The sequence below is a fragment of the Macaca fascicularis genome, chromosome 3 (genome assembly GCF_037993035.2).
Source record: "Macaca fascicularis isolate 582-1 chromosome 3, T2T-MFA8v1.1".
In the NCBI taxonomy this organism is placed as follows: domain Eukaryota; kingdom Metazoa; phylum Chordata; class Mammalia; order Primates; family Cercopithecidae; genus Macaca; species Macaca fascicularis.
The window spans coordinates 199637419-199658064 of record NC_088377.1 but is presented as its reverse complement, the minus strand read 5'-3'; the positions used below and the strand labels follow the sequence as shown (position 1 = coordinate 199658064).

The following is a 20646-nucleotide window of genomic DNA, read 5'->3' as shown; positions in this document are numbered from 1 at the left end:
TCGGCCCATCCCTGTGGCGAGTGCTTGGGTGGGTGATCGGGCTGTGTGGAGTCGTGTTCATCGTGGAGGATGTGGAAGCGCCTTCCCATTCCTCTCCCAGGGGAGTAGTTTGCTGGACCCTGGAGAACTTGTGGAAACCCCTTCCCATTCCTCTCCCAGGGGAGTAGATTGCTGGACCCCGGAGAACTTGTGGAAACCCCTTCCCATTCCTCTCCCAGGGGGGTAGATTGCTGGACCCCAGAGAACTTGTGGAAGCGCCTTCCCAGTCCTCTCCCAGGGGAGTAGATTGCTGAACCCCTGGAGAACTTGTGGAAACCCCTTCCCATTCCTCTCCCAGGGGAGTAGATTGCTGGACCCCGGAGAACTTGTGGAAACCCCTTCCCATTCCTCTCCCAGGGGGGTAGATTGCTGGACCCCGGAGAACTTGTGGAAGCGCCTTCCCAGTCCTCTCCCAGGGGAGTAGATTGCTGGACCCCTGGAGAACTTGTGGAAACCCCTTCCCATTCCTCTCCCAGGGGAGTAGATTGCTGGACCCCGGAGAACTTGTAGAAACCCCTTCCCATTCCTCTCCCAGGGGGGTAGATTGCTGGACCCCGGAGAACTTGTGGAAACCCCTTCCCAGTCCTCTCCCAGGGGAGTAGATTGCTGGACCCCTGGAGAACTTGTGGAAGCGCCTTCCCAGTCCTCTCCCAGGGGGGTAGATTGCTGGACCCCTGGAGAACTTGTGGAAACCCCTTCCCATTCCTCTCCCAGGGGAGTAGATTGCTGGACCCCTGGAGAACTTGTGGAAACCCCTTCCCATTCCTCTCCCAGGGGGGTAGATTGCTGGACCCCGGAGAACTTGTGGAAGCGCCTTCCCATTCCTCTCCCAGGGGGGTAGATTGCTGGACCCCGGAGAACTGCATTAACACTTGGAGCCACCACAGTAAGACCTGGGAGTCGATGTAGTCGGAGCCGGCGAAGGGCTGGGCTTTCTGTGTTTTGTCACCTGGACTTGGTTGCTGGTAGATTGTGCATCTACATTTGGTGATGGTGGATAAGACTGGGGATTGAAGGGTCAATGTTTTTCCAGGTTTAATGTTTGAGCATTGGGATGATGGACAGTGTGTTCAGCTGTGCTTTCTCCAGGTTCAGGTCCCCACTGGCCCCATCTCCTGCACCCATCCATAGCTATAAGCTCCCCTGACCCCACCAAGCTACCTGGAAAAGTGCATCCCCTGGTCCTGAGGGGAACTGGATGAGTGAGCCTGGATGAATGGAAACAGCCCCTGCACCATAGGAGGAGGGAAGAGGAGCATGGGAGGAGGGAGGAGGGGCACGGGAGGAGGGAGGAAGGTCATGGGAGGAGGGAGGAGGAGCACGGGAGGAGGGACTCAGGGCATGGGAGGAGAGAGACAGGGCATGGGAGGAGGGAGGAGGAGCAGTGGAGGAGGGACTCGGCAGTGGAGGAGGGACTCGGCAGAGGAGGAGGGACTTGGGGCATGGGAGGAGGGAGGAGGATCATGGGAGAAGGGAGGAGGGACACAGAAGTAGGGATTCAGGGCACAGGAGGAGGGAGGAGGGGCATGGAAGGAGGGACTCTGGGCATGGGAGGAGGGAGGAGGGGCACAGAAGGAGGGATTCGGGGCACGGGAGGAGGGACATGGAAGGAGGGACCCTGGGCATGGGAGGTGGGAGGAGGGGCATGGCAGGAGGGAGGAGGGGCATGGGAGGAGGGAGGAGGGGCCCGGGAGGAGGGAGAAGGGACCCGGGAGGAGGGGGGAGGACCAAGGGAGGAGGGGCCCGGGAGGAGGGAGGAGGGACACAGAAGTAGGGATTCGGGGCATAGGAGGAGGGAGGAGGGGCATGGAAGGAGGGACTCTGGGCATGGGAGGAGGGAGGAGGGGCACAGAAGGAGGGATTCGGGGCACAGGAGGAGGGACATGGAAGGAGGGACCCTGGGCATGGGAGGTGGGAGGAGGGGCATGGCAGGAGGGAGGAGGGGCATGGGAGGAGGGAGGAGGGGCCCGGGAGGAGGGAGGAGGAACACAGAAGTAGGGATTCGGGAATAGGAGGAGGGAGGAGGGGCATGGAAGGAGGGACTCTGGGCATGGGAGGAGGGAGAAGGGGCATGGGAGGAGGGAGGAGGGACACAGAAGGAGGGATTCGGGGCACAGGAGGAGGGAGGAGGGGCATGGAAGGAGGGAGAAGGGGCATGGGAGGAGGGAGGAGGGGTATGGGAGGAGGGAGGAGGGACACAGAAGTAGGGATTCGGGGCATAGGAGGAGGGAGGAGGGGCATGGAAGGAGGGACTCTGGGCATGGGAGGAGGGGCATGGGAGGAAGGAGGAGGGACACAGAAGGAGGGACCCTGGGCATGGGAGGAGGGAGGAGGGGCCCAGGAAGAGGGAGGAGGGGCGCGGGAGGAGGCAGGAGGGCCCAGGAGGAGGGAGAAGGGACACATCTGCTCATGGAGGAAACACAGCAGAGCCCTCTTCCTGGAGATGAAATCTGTGGCGTTCACCATGGGGAGACGCACAAGGTCACCAACCCATCTTCTTCCTGGAGACTGTGGAAATTTAGAAACGGACTTGAAACTGTTTTCTGGTATCACGTAGCTCATCAGTAGCAGGCCTGAACTTGTACTTTTCTGTATGCCAGCATTTGTAAACTTTGAGTAATATCTAAACCCCATTAAAATGGAAAAATTGTGTGGACCTCCTTTGTTGACTTCAAGCATTATTATCACTAATGTAATTTTTTAAATCACTGAAAGGAAACAAGGTGTGGAATTTCATGCTGGATTTTAATTAACAAGAATGTTTTATGGATGCCCAGTCAAACTTCTGATTTTCCATTTTATCTCCAAACAGCTCTCTTTGGTTGCTATATAATGAGATTTAAAAAATAGAGGCCAATTCTACTTTGGTTGTTGTACTTTCACCCTTAATTTTCTTCAAATCCTTTCAAAATCTGAAATGTCATCAGAGGACATCTTCGTCGGTTCATATGAAACCTTTTCATTCCAGTGGCGTCTTTCTTGCCTTAATTGGTTGGAACTCTTGTCTCTGGAATTGTTCCCAGAATTTTATATCAAAGTAGCTTTTGTTACAGTGGGACTCACATCATGTGGTATTGGTGGTTTACACCGAACACATTTAGGTTCTTGTCTGTGTTATCAGAAGAGGACAAATGGTTTCATATTTATTATTCTGTGTTTCAGGGGCATTGGTGGGAGTGTGGAATGGAAAACTCAAACATCAGAAACTCTGTTAGGGGAGGCTGATGCACTGAATGGAAGTCACAGCAGCAAAATCTTCTGTCGTGAGGGCGGGCAGGCGATTTTACCGACGGACACAGCCCGCACGCCGCCGAGGTGTGCACTGACATCTAACTGTGTTTGGTTGGGCCTCTGACTCGTGAAAATGGCTTCTGGAAATTAGTATTTCAGTTTTGGTACCTTTGGTAACTTTTACAGAGTGCATGTTCAAGGATCAAATGTAATTTATTAGGAAATGAAATTTTTTATTGTAAACACACAGACGGGTGTTATGCACACAGAGTTTGTAGTGATTTTTGATGAAGGGAAGGTTCATTCCCTCCCCAAACACCCTTCTGGCTTAATCCCTCCTGTAATACAGGGTTCCTACATTGTACTCATCTGCTTTGGCTTAAGCAGTAACACCCCTGCCTGTTTAAGCGAACTCTTCCTAAGTGTCTGGCTTTGTGTACTTTCGTTTGCGTGCAGAGATCTGTAACCATTAAGGAACCCCTGCCCTCTCGCACTGTGGATGGTGTCAGTGACTACCTTTCACTGAGATCGGCGGGAAAAGCCTTTGGAAGTTGGGTGCTGCCTCTGGTGTCCTGCGTTAATGGTTTACAGCCCGTGGTCCCCACAGCCCGGCTGCTTCTGCCCCGTGTTGTTTGTGCTCCCGAGAGACGTGGTGTTGTCTGGCCGAGACGTCCTTTTGGTTTCCAGGGTACCATAAATCCTCAAAATTAATGGGCAGTGCAGGCCCTTACCAGCTCCTCCTCCAGTGTGGTGACCTCCCAATGTGGCTACCTGGGTAACAGCAGACAGACAGACATGCATGTCAAGTACCTTGAGTGAGCCCGGCAGGATGTGATACATTGGTGCATGCAAATCATGAGTGTGTGAGGGACATGGATGACCAGCGCTGAGACAGAGGATGCACGGGATGCTTCAAGCAGAGTTTAAAGTTCTCCTCTCCCTGAAAATGGTCGAGGTTCTCAACAGGAAGTAACCATCCAAACAGGTGAACAGGTGGCATTTTCAAGTCAAGAACTCAAGTGAAAAGGGTTCCTTCTGTGTGACCACACTTTCCCAAGCATAGTGGCTCTCATATGCCAAAGGGCTTAAAATGCTAATGATGATATTACGTAATTCTGCAAAAAAGTCCTTAAAATCACAAATTGGCCATAGTTGTCTACAGCTACCGTGTGCCCCTCCGAGACATACGTGTGCACGAAGGACACCTGAGCAGGTGGGCTCTTGTTGGGGTTTCCGTAAACTCACACCCTGAGACTCTTCTGCAACTGAACACAAACGCACACCTTTCTTTCCTGGCTGCTTGAAGTTCTTCTGCCCTTCTGGTTTGATGACTTTAGTTTTATCTTGACTTTTCAACTTCAAATTGAATTTCTGACAGTAAAGCTGGATAATTTTAAAATATCCTTTCTCGGAATCCCGGCAGGCTATTTAAAGTCTTTGATTCCATGTAATTAATAAGAAATGGAAAGGGCATTCCATGGCAAAACGCTGCACTTTAAACTGGCAGCCACAAAGCGTGAGGGCGATCTCTCCTTCGGAAGAGTATCCTACACTCTAGAATGTTAAGTCCACGCTGTTTCCCATTTTGTTTATAGGGATGATATTATGGGCACGATTGCTCTGTTCTGAAGCAAATATTGGCTCCGGGGATTATATCAAATAGATACATTCACTAATAGAAGCGGCTGACCCTGCATGCTGCTTTAGCCTCTGATTGCTTTTTTTGAAATAATTCTTCAAAATAGTTCTTCAGGCCAGGCACGGTGGCTCAAGCCTGTAATCCCAGCACTTTGGGAGGCCGAGACGGGCGGATCACAAGGTCAGGAGATCGAGACCATCCTGGCCAACCTGGTGAAAGCCTGTCTCTACTAAAAAATTCAAAAAACTAGCCGGGCATGGTGGCGGCGCCTGTGGTCCCAGCTACTCCGGAGGCTGAGGCAGGAGAATGGCGGGAACCCGGGAGGCGGAGCTTGCAGTGAGCTGAGATCCGGCCACTGCACTCCAGCCCGGGCAACAGAGCCAGACTCCGCCTCAAAAAAACAAAAAAAAACAAAAAAAAACAAAATAGTTCTTCAAAGTCTGTTGAATAAGAGTTTTGCGTGAGGTGTGTCTTTTGAACTCTTGGACGTTAGCTCAGGAGATGGGTCTTCAAGGCCCCTCGTGCGTTCACAGGAGCATTAATGCTCTCCAGGCATCATGCCACGATGAACGTTCATGTACTGTGAGATACTGACGGAGCGTGCCGTTTATCAGTAGCTGTAGGACAGAGGTCCCCAACCTTTTTGGCACCAGGGGCCATTTTCCTGGAAGACAATTTTTCCATGGACTGTGGTTGTGATGTGGTTTTAGAATGATCGAAGTGCAATACATTTATTGTGCACTTTTTTTCTAACTCATTTGCCACTGTAAAGCCCACTGATAGGGTTTTCATGTGCGTCTGAAAGTGATTGATTGATTGTGATCTCTGTGCAGTCAGACCTCTCTGCTCACGTTAATCTGTGTTTGCAGCTGCTCCCCAGCGCTCCCGTCACCACCTCAGCTCCAACTTGGATCATCAGGCATTGGATTATCATACAGAGTGTGCGGCCTGGGTCCCTCCCATGCACAGTTCACAATAGGGTTTGCACTCCTGTAAAATCTCATGCCACCATGATCTGACAGGTGGTGGAACTCAGGCAGTAATGCTTGCGTGCCTGCTGCTCACCTCCTGTGTGCCCTGGTTCTGGTACTGATTCATGGCCCGGGGGTTGGGGACCCCTCCTGTAAGAACAGGATGGGGTTGGAAAAATTGTTTTTGCAGAAGACAGATTTATGCATTTCTTTCCTTCATGGCGACTTTCTGAGGAGAGGAGAGGGGAGTGGGGAGGAGAACACTCGCATTCATAGGACACTGCAAATTCCATGCTGTTTTCTTTCCTTCATGGCGACTTTCTGAGGAGAGGAGAGGGGAGTGGGGAGGAGAACACTCGCATTCATAGGACACTGCAAATTCCATGCTGTTTCACCCCCAAAAGTGGGTGAGGTTGTGTGGCTTTCCCAGGACATGGTGGAGGAGTCTTCAGCCCAGTGTGGTGGTGCAGTGGCACCGTCCTCCCTGGTCCTGGCCTCCGCCACGTCCTGACCCCCAGGGCTGTTAATGGAGGGGAGTTGGAGTCGTGAGGCTATGCTGAGCTGCATTGCCCAGGTGCCTACACATGTGTGCCCACCAGGGTGGACCTGTGGTGGGTCCTGCCCACCATTTCTCTCCTGGCTGTGGCTCTCAGGGTGCTCTGGTGAGAGAATGTGACTAGCACCTGCCTTAGGACTAGTGATATGGTTCGGCTGCATCCCCACCCAAACCTCATCTTGAATTGTAGCTCCCACAATTCACACGTGTTGTAGGAGGGACCCAGTGGGAGGTACTTGAATCATGGGGGCGAGTCTTTCCCATGCTGTTCTCATGATAGTGAGTAAGTCTCATGAGATCTGATGGTTCTATAAGGGGGAGTTTCCCTGCACAAACTCTCTCTCATCTGCTGCCATGTAAGACACCCCTTGCTCTTTCGCCGTGATTGTGAGGCCTCCCCAGCCATGTGGGACTGTGAGTCAATTAAATCACTTTCCTGTATAAATTACCCAGTCTCAGGTATGTCTTTATCAACAGCATGAAAACAGACTAATACAGTAAATGGGTACTGGTAGAGTGGGGCACTGCTGTAGATACCCGAAAATGTGGAAGCGACTTTGGACCTGGGTAACAGGCAGGGGTCGGAACAGTTTGGAGGGCTCAGCAGAAGACAGGAAAACGTGGGGAAGTTTGGAACTTCCTAGAGACTTGCTGAATGACTTTGCTAAAATGCTGACAGTGATATGGACAATAAAGTCCGGACTGAGGTGGTCTCAGATGGAAATGAGGAACTTGTTGGGAACTGGAGCAAAGGTGACTCTTGTTATGTTTTAGCAAACAGACTGGCAGCATTTTGCCCCTGCCCGAGACATTTGTGGAACTTTGAACTTGAGCGAGATGATTTAGGGTATGTGGCAGAAGAAATTTCTAAGCAGCAAAGCATTCAAAAGGTGACTTGGATGCTTGGTTTTATAGGGGAAGCAGAGCATAAAAGTTCAGAAAATTTGCAGCCTGACAATGTGATAGAAAAGAAAATCCCAGTTTCTGAGCAGAAATTCAAGCCAACTGTGGAAATTTGCCTAAGTAACGAGGAGCCAAATGTTAATCCCTGAGACAATAGGGAAAATGTCTCCAGGGCATGTTAGAGGCCTTCACAGCAGCCCCTCCCATCATAGGCCCTGAGGCCCAGGAGGAAAAAGTGGTTTTGTGGGTTGGGTCCAGGGTCTTCACGCTGTGTGCAGCCTAGGGACTTGATGCCCTGTGTCCTAGCTGCTCCAGTTGTGGCTGAAAGGAGTCAATGTAGAGCTCAGGCTGTGGCTTCAGAGGGGGCAAGCCTCAAGCCTTGGCAGCTGCCACATGGTGATGAGCCTACAAGTGCACAGAAGTCAAGTACTGGGGTTTGGGAACCTCTACCTAGATTTCAGAAGATGTATGGAAATGCCTGGTTGCCCAGGCAGAAGTTTGCTGCAGGGGTGGGGCCCTCATGGAGAACCTCTGCTAGGGCAGTGCAGAAGGGAAATATGGGGTTGGAACCCCCACACAGAGTCCCTACTGGGGCACTGCCTAGTGGAGCTGTGAGAAGAGGGCCACTGTCCTCCAGACCCCCAAATGGTGGATCTACGGACAACTGGCACCATGTGCCTGGGAAAGCCTCAGACAATGCCAGCCCATGAAGGCAGCTGGGAGGGAGGGTTTACTCTGCAAAACCACAGGGGCAGAGCTGCCCAAGACCATGGGAACACACCTCTTGCATCACTGTGACCCAGATGTTTGACATGGAGTCAAAGGAGATCATTTTGGAGCTTTAAGATTTGACTGCCCTGCTGGATTTTGGACTTGCATGGGGCCTGTAGCCTCTTTGTTTTGGCCAATTTCTCCCATTTGGAATGGCTGTATTTAACCAATACCTATGCCTCCATTATATCTAGGAAGTAAGTAACTTGTTTTTGATTTTACAGGCTCATAGTTGAAAGGGACTTGCCTTGTCTCAGATGAGACATTGGACTGTGGACTTTTGAGTTAATACTGAAATGAGTTAAGATTTTGGGGGACTGTTGGGAAGGTATGATTGGTTTTAAAATGTGAGGACATGAGATTTGGGAGGGGCCAGGGGCAGAATGATATGGTTTGGCTGTGTCCCCACTCAAATCTGATCTTGAATTGTAGCTTCCACAATTCCCATGTGTTGTTGGAGGGACCTGGCGGAAGGTAATTGAATCATGGGGGTGGGTCTTTCCCTTGCTGTTCTCCTGATAGTGACTCAGTCTCATGAGATCTGATGGTTTTATAAGGGGGAGTTTCCCTATACACGCTCTTTCTTTGCCTGCTGCCATCCATGTGAGATGTGACTTGCTCCTCCTTGCCTTTCACCATGATTGTGAGGCTTCCCCAGCCATGTGGAATTGTGAGTCCATTAAACCTCTTTCCTGTATAAATTGCCCAGTCTTGGGTATGTCTATCAGCAGCATGAAAACGGACTAATACAGCTAGGGGGTCCCCATCCACCTGAGCCCCCATGAACCTCTCGTGGGTCTACTGACTTTGGCCTTCTTGGAGTCTTTCTGTTTCATCTGTGCTGTTTCTTAGGAACCCCGCCCCACCTGTGGGCTGTGCTGTGAGTTTGAATTTGGAGGCTTCTCCATCTTCGTCTGTGCTGTTTCTTGGGAACCCTGCTCCACCTGTGGGGTGCGAGTTTGAGTTCGGAGTCATCTTTGTCTTTCGTCTGTACCATTTCTTGGGAGCCCGCCGAACCTGTGGGCTGTGAGTGTGAGTTTGGCTTCAGTTTCTGAGGATGCAGCTTTTCCTTCCTGTGTAATTAGTGTGGCTCTTTGTCCCTCCCTTCCTTCCCTCCCTTCCTTTGTTCTTCTCTTTGCTTTCATCAAACATTTACTGAGCAGATCCCATCTATAAAGGTGGGTCTTGGCTGCCACTGCCTCAGAGGCGTGCTGCACAGCAGAACCATTTTCCCTATATCGGTCCTCCTGCCAATCCTAGTCACCCCCACCTTGCGGTCCACAGCCCCCTCTGCAGGCGGCTGGAGGGAGTGTGGACCATACAAGCTCCTATGTGTCCTATGTGTGGACACCTGACCTGCTATTCCCCACTTGGGGGCTCTCCCACCCTTTCCATGCACACAGGGCCAGACCTGGCCGGTGCAGCCCCTGTCCTAGCCCAGCGCTTCTCACCCCGCACCCTGCCTCACCCTGCAGGAAGCTCTTCCCCTCAACAGCTCCAAGAGACAGGAGTACCTGCAGATGCGCTGTCAATAAATACTTATTAATAACAAATTCACAGATGACAGGACTGGGACCGGGGTCTTCTCCCCATCCCATTAAAGTCCCACTGATGGTAACAGCCACCAGCGTTTTCTGGTAAGAATTTTGCCAAGTATTTTATATGTAATAGCCCAGCTGTTACTGATACCAGTGCTGCCTGGAAGGAATTATTACCCTCAATGTATTGATTAAAACATGTCTTCGACAAATGTGCCTGCCTGAGCCCGTAACTAGAAGCACCTGGGCTGGATGTCGACCCTGGACCCTGGAGTGTGCTGGACTCCAAAGCCCGGGCGTTTTGCACACTTGCTTTGGAAACATGGTGATACCAAGGCAGAGAACCAAGAGCGGGGTTTTCAGGATAACTGGATGACTGGATAACTGGACTGGGCAGCTTGACTCAGGGCATTTGCAATAGCGGGGCCTGTGGGGAGCAGCTCACTGTGGGGAGAGGACAGGGGCTGAAGCCATCCTTGGACGCAGGCCTGTGGTCACCATGAGCACTGGGGCCTACGGTTCCCCTTCAGAACCATTGCTGTGTTTCTGTGGAAAGGGAGCTTAAGTCCCTAATAGGTCCAGGGCCCTCCTGCACCAAGAAGGAGGTGCCTGGGGAAGCCTCTGGGCAGCAGGTGGGGCTTGCAGGCCCCTGTAGGAAAACTCATGCCCTGGGGAGGGAATGTCAAGAACTGAGGGGACAGCCTCCAACCATCATGTTAAAAAGCCATTGTCAAGGTCAAGGGTTGTCCTGAGGCCGATAGGTTTTATTTGCTTTTGTGTCAGGTTTGTTAAGGTTTGTGTAATTACATGATTTGTATGCAGTAAAATGCAGTTTTAAGGGTACAGCTGGGGGAGTCAGGAGGAGGTGTATAGTCCCAGAGCCAGGGCCAGGACCGGCCGTGTCACACCCGGAAAACCCGGAGCCGGCGCCAGGACCGGCCGCGTCACACCCGGAAAACCCGGAGCCGGCGCCAGGACCGTCCGCGTCACACCCGGAAAACCCGGAGACGGCGCCAGGACCGGCCGCGTCACACCCGGAAAACCCGGAGCCGGCGCCAGGACCGGCCGCGTCACACCCGGACCACACAGAGCGCTTCCTCGCCCTCATGGATCTGGTTCTGTGCTTGCCGTGTCTGTGTTGTGGCCACGGGCCCTGCGCTGTGTGGGCCGTGGGGGAGGCTTCTGCCTGCACACTGCCCTTGAGCATCCTCCGTGCGGGGCCGTACCAGCAGCCCGTCGCTTCTTATTGGCAGGTGGCATCCCTGGAATGGGTGTAAAAAAGTCAGCTCTCCAGCTGTGGGTGTTTGGATTGTTCCGCTTTTTGGCTGTCGCGCGTAGAGCTGTGATAAACCACCGATGCTGGTTTCCTGTGAGCCCCGTTTTCTTTCCTCTTGGGTCCATGACAAAGCCTGTGATTTCTGGGTCACAGGAAAACTCTGTGTGCATTTCCACCACCAGGCTGAGCCGGCCACTTGCCTGCCTCCTCCCTAGCGCTCCGCATTGCTGGGGTTTCCTCCCCAACCTGTGGGTTTGTGGTGGTGTCTGAGTGGGGTTCTCCTTTGCTTATGCGTGATGGTGCCGGCTGTCCCTTCCTGCACTTACTGGCCGTTCCTTGCTCTTCTTGGGTGAAGACCAATACATTTTACATTTAATTCTTTTCCCACAACACACTGAGATTTTATTAACACACATGCACCTAATTGCTGCCAGATTCGTGATGAAACAGGAGAGTCCCCTGACCCCCCTCGCAGGACATGTGACGGGGGTGTGGCTCATCTGTTTGGCTGCTGCATGCTTAAAGAGCATTAGGGAAGGGGGAGCACACAGACAGGCAGGTGCAGGGGCCGGGGCGAGTGCTTTTGGGCTCTGGTCCTGCAGTGGCATCTAGGGGTGGGGTGCCGTGACTCCCAAAGCCCCAGTGGGCGTGCTACAGTGTTCTTTTAGCAGTTGCCACCCACAGATGGCTTAAGTATCAACCAGCTCGTACCCTGTTGGTACCCAGGTTCTTATCCGGCATCTAGGAAGAATCAGGCCACACGGACAAATTGGAGGATGGTAAATGTGAGGGCTTTTCCTGCTGGATGGCGGTGGCTCTCAGCGGGAGGGAGGGGGAGCTGGAGAGGGGATGGAGTGGGAAGGGATCTTCCCCTGGAGGTCGGCCGTCCCACAGCCAACTTTTCTGACTGTCCCCAGATGAACTCCTCTTGACATTCACATGCTCCTTCTCTTCTCACCTCTGACGCGCCACTCTTCTGCTCCTCTGCTCTGCTGCTTGTGGAGCCTGGGGCTTGGCGTTTGCATGGGTACAGGAGAGGCAGGCACGGGAGGCCAAAAGGCAACACTTGGGCACAAAAACGGGAATGCCTGTTCCCATTTAGAGCCACAGGTTTCCAGGCTTGAGGGCGGGGCCTTTGCCGGGGAACTACCCTCTTCTACCCAGTATTTTTCTCCCACCTGCCCGTATCAGTGATGCTTTTCTCAGAGAAAACCGTCGTTGCAATGCATTTAACATTCAGTTGCACTGTCTCACCACATCCCCGAGATGGCTGGGTTTGGCCACACCAGGAGCTCGGGCCTGGCTGCCTTGCACACTCTCCGAAGATGTCTGCCCCAAGACACAGCAGCCTTGTCTGCTGCCCACATTGTGCCTGTGTCCTGGGCTCTCTGTAAATATTTGCTGAATGAGGGACTAAATGAGCAGTGAATCACATGACAAGCCCTCTGCTGATGCCCTGTGGGCACCTCCCTGGTATAATTCCAGTGAGTTGGGAGCTGTGGAGAGGCCCAGCGCTGCTAGGTTTAGGCACCTTTCTGACTTCATGCTCTGGTCGGCCACTGCCTCTCGTACTCAGGGTCTCACTGCCACGTGGAGCAGCTGAGAGCTGGTTTCCCCCATGAAATACGTCTGCTGCTGAGCCTCGGGGATGTGGAGTTTCTCATCTGTCTTTTCCTCTGTGCCTCAGGCCACCATGCTCTGTGTTTTTAAGCAGGAAGGGATTTTAGCCCGACCCTTTATTATTTTCTGTTTACATTTTCCCAGTTAAATTTTACATATAGCAGAAATCCATAGACTTTAAGTATTCAATTCTGTGAGTTTTGACAAATGCACCCAGCATGCAGCCCCTGCCTGTGCTGTGACTTACAACATTTAAATCATCCGGAAAGTTCCCATGAAACCACATTCCTGCCCTGGAAACGACTTCTCCAATTCCTCTGCGTGGGATGCTTGGTTTCTCTAGGTGCAAAGCCTGCTGTGGTGGTTTTCCACGGGGGTATTTAATCTCTGCCTCCGGCCTCCGCCTGTCCGCTTGCCGTGTGTGGATGGTGTGTCTCTGTTTTGAGTGGGGTTCCATTGAGTGGATATGCCATGTTTCAAACCCACTTTCCTGTTGATGGGCTTTTTTCTTTCTTTCTTCTTCAGTTTTTGGCTCTGAGGAATAAAGTCTCTAAACATTCTTGTACAATCATTTTTCTAGACTGATGTTTTTGTTTCTCTCAGGCCAGTGTCCGGGAGTGGAGTTGCTGTGCTGTTGAGGTGTGTGTATAAGGAGCCACAGGGTCTGGTTTCACAGGCGTGGGTGAGCGTGTGGGTGGCTCTGCAGCCTTTTCCTGGAGTGTTCTTGGCCTGCAGCGTTGGACTTTTGAGTTGGTGTTTGTGGAGAGTTCCATTTCCAGTGGGCTGTCCTGGAGGTGGCTCCCTCCTCCTGACACAGGAGCTTTGCGATTGCATCTTTGGCGTTTGAGACCCAGCTCTCCCTCTTCACTGCTGCGAGGACCCGGAGCAAACCCCTCAGCTCTAGACTCTGTTTCCTCATTTTGTGGTGGGGATGGTAAGTGCATTTGCCTCAAGGGTCAGAAGCGTCCTCTGCAGGGTCAGAAGCATCCTCTGCACAAGCCCTGATTCCAGCGCTGGGTGCGTGGACGTCGTGTGGCCACCGTGGAGCAGTCGTCACACTCTGCCCGCTTCCCTCAGGGCCCAGCCCAGCACCCGCGGCGTCTCATCTTCTCATCCACGCGTTCGAGAGTTATCCATGCGCCAGGTAGGCAGAGACAGAATGCTGGGCTTGGCAAAGGCTGAGACGCAGAGAGACGGGAGGGCCCTCCCCACACTCCCATCCAGAGAGGGGGCCCAGATGCTGCCGGCTGAGAGCGTCTCCCTTTCCTGGCCTGCACGCTGGCTGCTACTCCGCAGGTGCATGGGCTGAAACGGTTGCTATTTATTTGAATGTTTCCAATCCTGCTCCTCTTTCAACTTTCATCCGGTAGGAACTGGCTGCACTGCAATATAATTCTTCATTTCAAAGGTGGATGAATGACATTAATTTCACAGAAAACAGCCCTCTCCAAACCCAAAACAACCAAACGTGGGTGCCAGGAGAGACTGCTGGTCTGCTTTTCCCTCTGAAGAGATTAAGTGAAGGAGCTCTTAGTAGCCGTGTGTGATGCAAAGACGGTCCGTCAGCCTTTGGGCCCACTAGTTTACTAAAAAGAAATATTTCTTTCTTTCAATCAATAGAACTGTACTTGCTGAAGATAAACTTGCTTAAGAACATGCTGGGTAATGCTATGAAATTAATGTTACTCACACTCAGTTGGAATAGAAGTGCCTTCAACCTTTTAGCAAAAGCAAGGCAAATTATAGCAAAAAAACTCATTTCAGAAGTCATCTTCCTGTAGAATAGGCCGGGCCCCGAGGTCAAGGCATCCATTTGGCACTCTATTTCCATAATGCGATTCCTCAGCGAACGGGCGTCCGAGGGAAGTACATCAGCTGTCACATTAGTCTTATAAATGCCCATGTTAATGCTTCTTCACAGACAAGGCCACCTTGGGGGTGTGGCCACAGAAGTTTCCTCTGCATGGAAATCCTTGATTTAAGACACTGCTGGGTGGAACCTGTGGCCGTGCCGCCCTGTGGAACACGTCCCCCGGCAGCCTCCCCACAGTGGCCCTGACCAGTGTTACCTTTGGTGTTCTGGAGCGGCCGGGGGGCCCCAGATCACGGGAGGGACGCCCAGAAGCTGTCAGGTCGGGTGGTCTTCGAAGCCCTGTGTGGCCGCTTAGACCCTGGGTGCTGAACCACAGCCTGGAGAATCTGCCCGTCAGGACTGTGCATGCCTTTTGATTTGTTTAATATATATATTTTTCCTACACTTAAAGATAATGCAGGCTGTATAAAAAACAGAAATGAAAACCAAAAGGGAGATGCCCATGAAGCTGAATCAGAGGGTGACTAGATGCTGGGGCTTTCTTGGGGCACTCCAGGGACCAGCGTAGGGGGGACTGGCTCCGGAGACCAGTGGAGGGGAGACCAGTTCCAGGGACCAGCTTGGGGGAGTCCAGCTCTGGGGACCAGTGTCGGGGGAGACAAGCTCTGGGGACCAGCATTCGGGGGACCAGCTTGGGGGAGTCCAGCTCTGGGGACCAGTGTCGGGGGAGACAAGCTCTGGGGACCAGCATTCGGGGGACCAGCTTGGGGACCAGCTTGGGGGAGTCCAGCTCTGGGGACCAGTGTCGGGGGAGACAAGCTCTGGGGACCAGCATTCGGGGGACCAGCTTGGGGACCAGCACAGGGTGGGCAGGTGAGACTCCACGAGGACCCGTTTGAGCTGCTGGGGCTTGGGGGCGAGCCTCCCCCTGTGTCTGCAGTGCTGAGCCGAGGTGCCCGTCCCCAGAAGGTGTGGCCCTGCGAGGGTCTTCCGCACACAGCCAGCGCCCAGGAGGGCTGACGGCCGAGGTGTCTGTGGCGTGATTCACAGAGCCTCATGCCCGGGGCCGCGATGGACGCCGAGTGCGCTGCTACGTCCAGCTGTGTGAGGTTCATCTCTCTCCCTTTTAGAAAATTGCATACTTGGGTTTATATTTCTTTTTTCAATAAGTACTATATCATGAGCATGTCACATTATCTGTTTTAGAAATACGATCTTTAATGTGTAATTTAATTATTCACCTACAGCTGGAAATTCCTTTGTTTCTCGATGTCTGATTTTTAAGTAAGTAAAGCACATATTTGGAAACGAATGGTTTTCTGCATGTGAATAATTTCCTTAGAACATTCCCCCAGAAGTGAAATTCCTAGGTCCCTCGTGTGTGCGTTATTGAGAGGTGCTGAATTTTCCTTGCGAGACCTTGCGTGAAGTTTCTCTTTCAGCACGAGCGTGAGGTGCTTACTGCATCACAGGGTGATCAATGTGGATGTTTGTTGCGGAAGAATTTTAATCGTGTAGGAAAATATGCCTCCTGTTTTGGTTTTCATTTCTTATGCTGACTTTATGTTTTCTTTTATGAATTTTATTGGTAAAATTGTTACAAGTGTTTAGATACATTTTATTCTCATGTATTTAAAAATCAAAGGTTAAATCTTCATAAAGTGAAATTAATCTTTTTTTTTTTTTTTTTTTTTTTTTTTTTTTTTTTTTTTTTCTTTCCTTTGCTTGTTTAGCAAGGCTTTCTTATTATAGGATCTGATAACTATTCACCTAATTTTTTCCTACCTTTTTTTCACCTAAATTTTTCCTGCCAAAAAAAGGTTTTACTTGAATCCATCTAAGCCATTGGGGATCTGTTTTGCTGTCAGGGGCACTTGGCCGTGTTATCCTTGTCCACACTTGTGGGCACGTGTTTCTTTCCTACGCAGTCACTTACCTGGTCAAGTTTATTCCTAGGTCTCTGAAAATTTTTTGTTATGACTGAGTGAGATGATTTTTTCTCGTATTTCCCGAATGGCAATTGCTGCTATATTTTTACTTTTTTTCTTACAATAAGCTGCTCTACCAAAACTCTTTCATTTTGATAGTTTTTGATTCCTTAGAATTCAGAAACTGTTGCGTGTAAGGACGTTTTAAAAATCATTAATTTGGTGTGGTTATTTAGTAAAATCTGAATCTTCGATGAGCATCTTTGGAAGTGGAAGTTTTTTGTATTCCACCTTTGCATGTTGCTTTCTTTCATATATTCTGGTTCTCCCAACCTTTATTTATTTATTTATTTTTATTTTATTATTATTATTTTTGAGATGGAGTCTTGCTCTGTCACCCAGGCTGCAGTGGCGCGATCTCGGCTCTCGGCAAGCTCTGCCTCCCGGGTTCATGCCATTCTCCTGCCTCAGCCTCCTGAGTAGCTGGCATTACAGGTGCCCGCCACCACGCCCAACTGATTTTTTTTTTTTGTATTTTTAGTAGAGACAGGGTTTCACCATGTTAGCCAGGATGGTCTCCAGCTCCTGACCTCATGATCCACCTGCCTTGGCCTCCCAAAGTGCTGGGATTACAGGCATGAGCCACTGTGTCCGGCCCTCCCAGTCTTTATTTATTTTTTATTTTTATTTTTGAGATGGAGTCTTGCTCCGTCACCCAGGCTGGAGTGCAGTGTACAATCTCAGCTCACTGCGACCTCTGCCTCCCAGGTTCAAGCAATTCTCCTGCCTCAGCCTCTCGAGTAACTGGGGCTACAGGTGTGTCACCATACCTAGCTAATTTTTGTATTTTTAATAGAGATGGGGTTTCGCCATGTTGGCCAGGCTGGTCTCAAACTCCTCACCTCAGGTGATCTGTGTGCCTCGGCCTCCCTAAGTGTTGCGATTACAGGCGTGAGCCACTGTGCCGGCCTCTCCCAGCCTTTAAAAGGCAGTTGTCCTTATGCTGACTCCCCAGTCAGTCACCGCCGTGCATCAGTTTCTCCCACAGTGCTGAGCACCTCGTTCCCATCGTCTGCAGTGAAGCTCATGTTCTCATCGGCTTTCGTGTGACTGAGTTAACTCTCCCGGACAGTTCTGGCCTCGGTGTTTCTGACCCGGCCTCCTGCCCGCTGCGACCACACTGTCCTCTTCACAGACCTTCTCGCTCTGTCTGCCGCCCAGTCAGGTCGGGGACTTCTGGCCTGGGGTGCTGTTATCTTGCTTTTTATGGTTGTCATTTTCTTAAATTTGAGAACACAAATCAGATGCTTTTTAGAATTTACATGGGTTTCCAACTGTAGTTTTTAAAACCTGTTTATTTTCCTGTACCTTCAGTATAGGCTTGCCTTTTTCATGTTACAGAATCATTTTGTAGCTCTCGTATGGTTTTTCTATTTTGGTGTTCCAATTTGTGTGTTCGTAACTATGTTTTCACGTTTTTGTCCTTGTATTGGGAAACGTGTAATCAGAGCTGATATTTACCAATAAACAAATTGGTGAATGAGCAGATTCCCTTGGCCCTTTTACTCTCTCTCCTGGACAGCGGGAGGCGTTTCCTCTCGGTTCAGGCGGATGCCATGGGTGGCCTCGAGTCAGCCTGGTGCTGATGGCATCTGCCCAGTGGCCCCAGGTTGGGGGGTCCTGTTCTGACCCCCTGGCACTCTCACCGTGTGTTGGGAAATTCACTTTTTGATATTCTTGTGTATTAGGGTTCTCTAGAGGGACATATATATATCCTATTAGTTACATAAACATGTATGTATATAACTTTGTGTGTGTGTGTGTGTGTGTGTATATATATATATATAAAAAGGGGAGTTTATTAAGTATTAACTCACATGATCACAAGGTCCCACAATAGGCCGTCTGCAAGCTGAGAAACAAGGAAGCCAGTCTGAGTCCCAAAGCTGAAGAACTTGGAACTTGGAGTCCCATGTTCGAGGGCAAGAAGCATCCAGCATGGAAGAAAGATGCAGGCTGGGAGGCGAGGCCAGTCTAGTCTTGTCACGATTTTTGGCCTGCTTTTATTCTGGCCATGCTGGTGGCTGATTAGATGGTGCCCACCCAGACTGAGGGCGGGTCTGCCTCTCCCAGTCCATTGAATTAAATGTTCATTTCCTTTGGCAACACCCTCACAGACACACCCAGGATCAAGACTTTCCATCCTTCAATCCGATGAAGCTGACACTCAGTATTAATCATCACACTCGGGTTCCTCTGGACCCCACACAGTTCCTGCCTCTTCACCTCTGTCTGGCAGAGCTCTCCCCCTAACATTACAGTTCCTGTGTGGCCACAGCAAGGAGGAGGACTTGAGGACGGTGGGGCCCACCTAGGCCTTGGGTCTCTGAGGGGCCTGCAGGGGAGGGGCTGAGCGCTGTCCCTCCTCCCTGGGGAGCCCCCTGCTGCTCTGTGCCTTCGTCCTTGGACGTCCCTGTGCAGTGGAGTGTTGGCTTGCTGGTTTCCACACCTGTCGTTTCTCAGTTACTGTGCAGGCGGGCCGGGCCGGGAACTAACAGTTTCATGTGAACTTGACCTAAAAGTCCACACCAAGCTTTTCAAAGTGTGGCTGTCAGCTTCCATCATGTATGGAAACCCTACTTCACCTACCCGGTCATCACTGTGATCACTGTCAGCCCAGTCAGTGATGCTGGTAGGAATATGATTTTTTTTTTTTCAAGAAAGTTTGGAATGAAAGCTTTAGGTAGTCTCTAAGAAAAGCCAAGATTTGCTTCTTTGAAGTCAACACCAGAGGGGGCCTCCCAGGGAAGCTGTGGCAGCCATTACAGGGTCCTGCTTCTTTCCTGGTAGGGATGTTCCAGGCGGGTTTAGCCTGTTGCCGAATATCCCAGGAGGCCAGTGCAGGAGTCTCTTGAATCAACCTGTGCTGTAAACGCTTGCCCTGTTGAAGTTATGGAATTACAGGACAAATTCTCTGACTTAGATACGCAGTGGTGTGGACAGTAAGGCCTCATCAATAAGGTTCGTATTAAAATGCTCGGTGGCTTCTGGTGCTGGTCAAATATTGTTCATTCCTTAGTTCAATTTGAAGGTTTTCCTCCTCTGAGAAACTTGCGGAAGGCAAAGTCAAACTCAGGAATTTGGTATCTTGAAACAGGAACACGGCCCTAAGTTAAGGTGGGAGCAGATGAGCCACTCCCAAACGCTGCTGTCATGGTTGAAATTTGTGAACCGTCTGGAGAAACGGTCCATATAATTGAACCTTTTGCAAATGAACTCATTATGGAGAGAGCTGCATTTTAGAGAGGAATGACTGAGCAACCAGTGGGCTCTGGGCCAAGGAGGTCAACAACTGTTCCTTCATTCCAATACCCATGGATGGGTTCAAGAGCTTACTTTTTACTCTCTGGAACAAACTAACATTAATAGAGCTTATCTCAGACCACTTGGGGCTACTTCCGAAGGACAGAATGCCAAGGCTCACTTACAACGTAATTTTGTCATCCTTTGCCCGTGAAGAGTGAACCCAGGGTGAATTAAGCAGGCGACTGACATGCTCCCCAGGAGCCCCGCAAGACTCCAGCACAGTGCGAGCGCCACTGCCCAGCCTCCCAGCTGGCTGCCTCCATCCTCTGAACCACCAGGTCCTCCTGCCCCCGATGGCTGTGGCCTTTCCTTTTCCCACCATCGAGGATCTCCAAGCACCGCAGGGCTCAGGTGAGGGAAGTCAGCAGCTGTCCAGCATAGCTTCTGTATTTTACAGGCGAGAACACAGGACTTGGAGCATCGGGGGCTCATGGCCACATGGGGAGTGTATGCCTGTGTGTGGACTGGAGCCCTGACCGTCCACCTGGGGCATCTGTGCCCACGCCACACTTCCCAATTCAGCTGCCGTAGCAGCAGGAGCATGCTTGCGCCCGGGCCAGTTGCCTCCGAGTACCGGGGCTGGTTGACCGAGAAGTCAGCCCTGTGGGTGTCCCTGCAGCTGGGGCATGAGTCCTGAGCTTGTGTCTCATTCCAGATGCTGTTGCCTTTCCTAGGACTCTTCTGATGCAGAGGTCAGTGTTTCTCCCCTGAACCCCTAAGCTATGCTTCTCCCGTCCTGGTGCACGGGAGCGGCACTGCCCAGCACGGATGGGGCTACGCAGCAGAAACACTGCCTGGAACTGGCAAAGGCACCGCTTTGCTGTTTTGAATCCTATTTGCTTTCCTTGTGATGTCTTCGGTTATTTTCACGGTTTATTTCCATTCACAATACCCCTGGAAGCAGAAATCAGCTAAACGACAGCAGCTTTGGATCTCTGGCAACCAGAAGCAAAGACAAAACATTCAGGAATGAGAACCTTGGCCGGCAATGGCGA

At 51.2% G+C, this 20646-nt stretch overlaps 1 protein-coding gene across 8 annotated transcripts in view; it reads left to right on the top strand.

Annotated features, from left to right (window-relative positions):
* Positions 1-20646, top strand: part of PTPRN2 (protein tyrosine phosphatase receptor type N2) — a 1017982-nt gene that overhangs the window by 199901 nt on the left and 797435 nt on the right. The window contains exon 1 of one of the 8 annotated variants that reach the window (XM_065542852.1): positions 20210-20343. The exons of the other annotated variants lie outside the window; for them this stretch is intronic. The gene's annotated coding sequence lies outside the window, so the exon portion shown is untranslated. Of the gene's footprint in view, positions 1-20209; positions 20344-20646 lie in introns of those variants that run through there. 8 annotated transcript variants of the gene reach the window in all.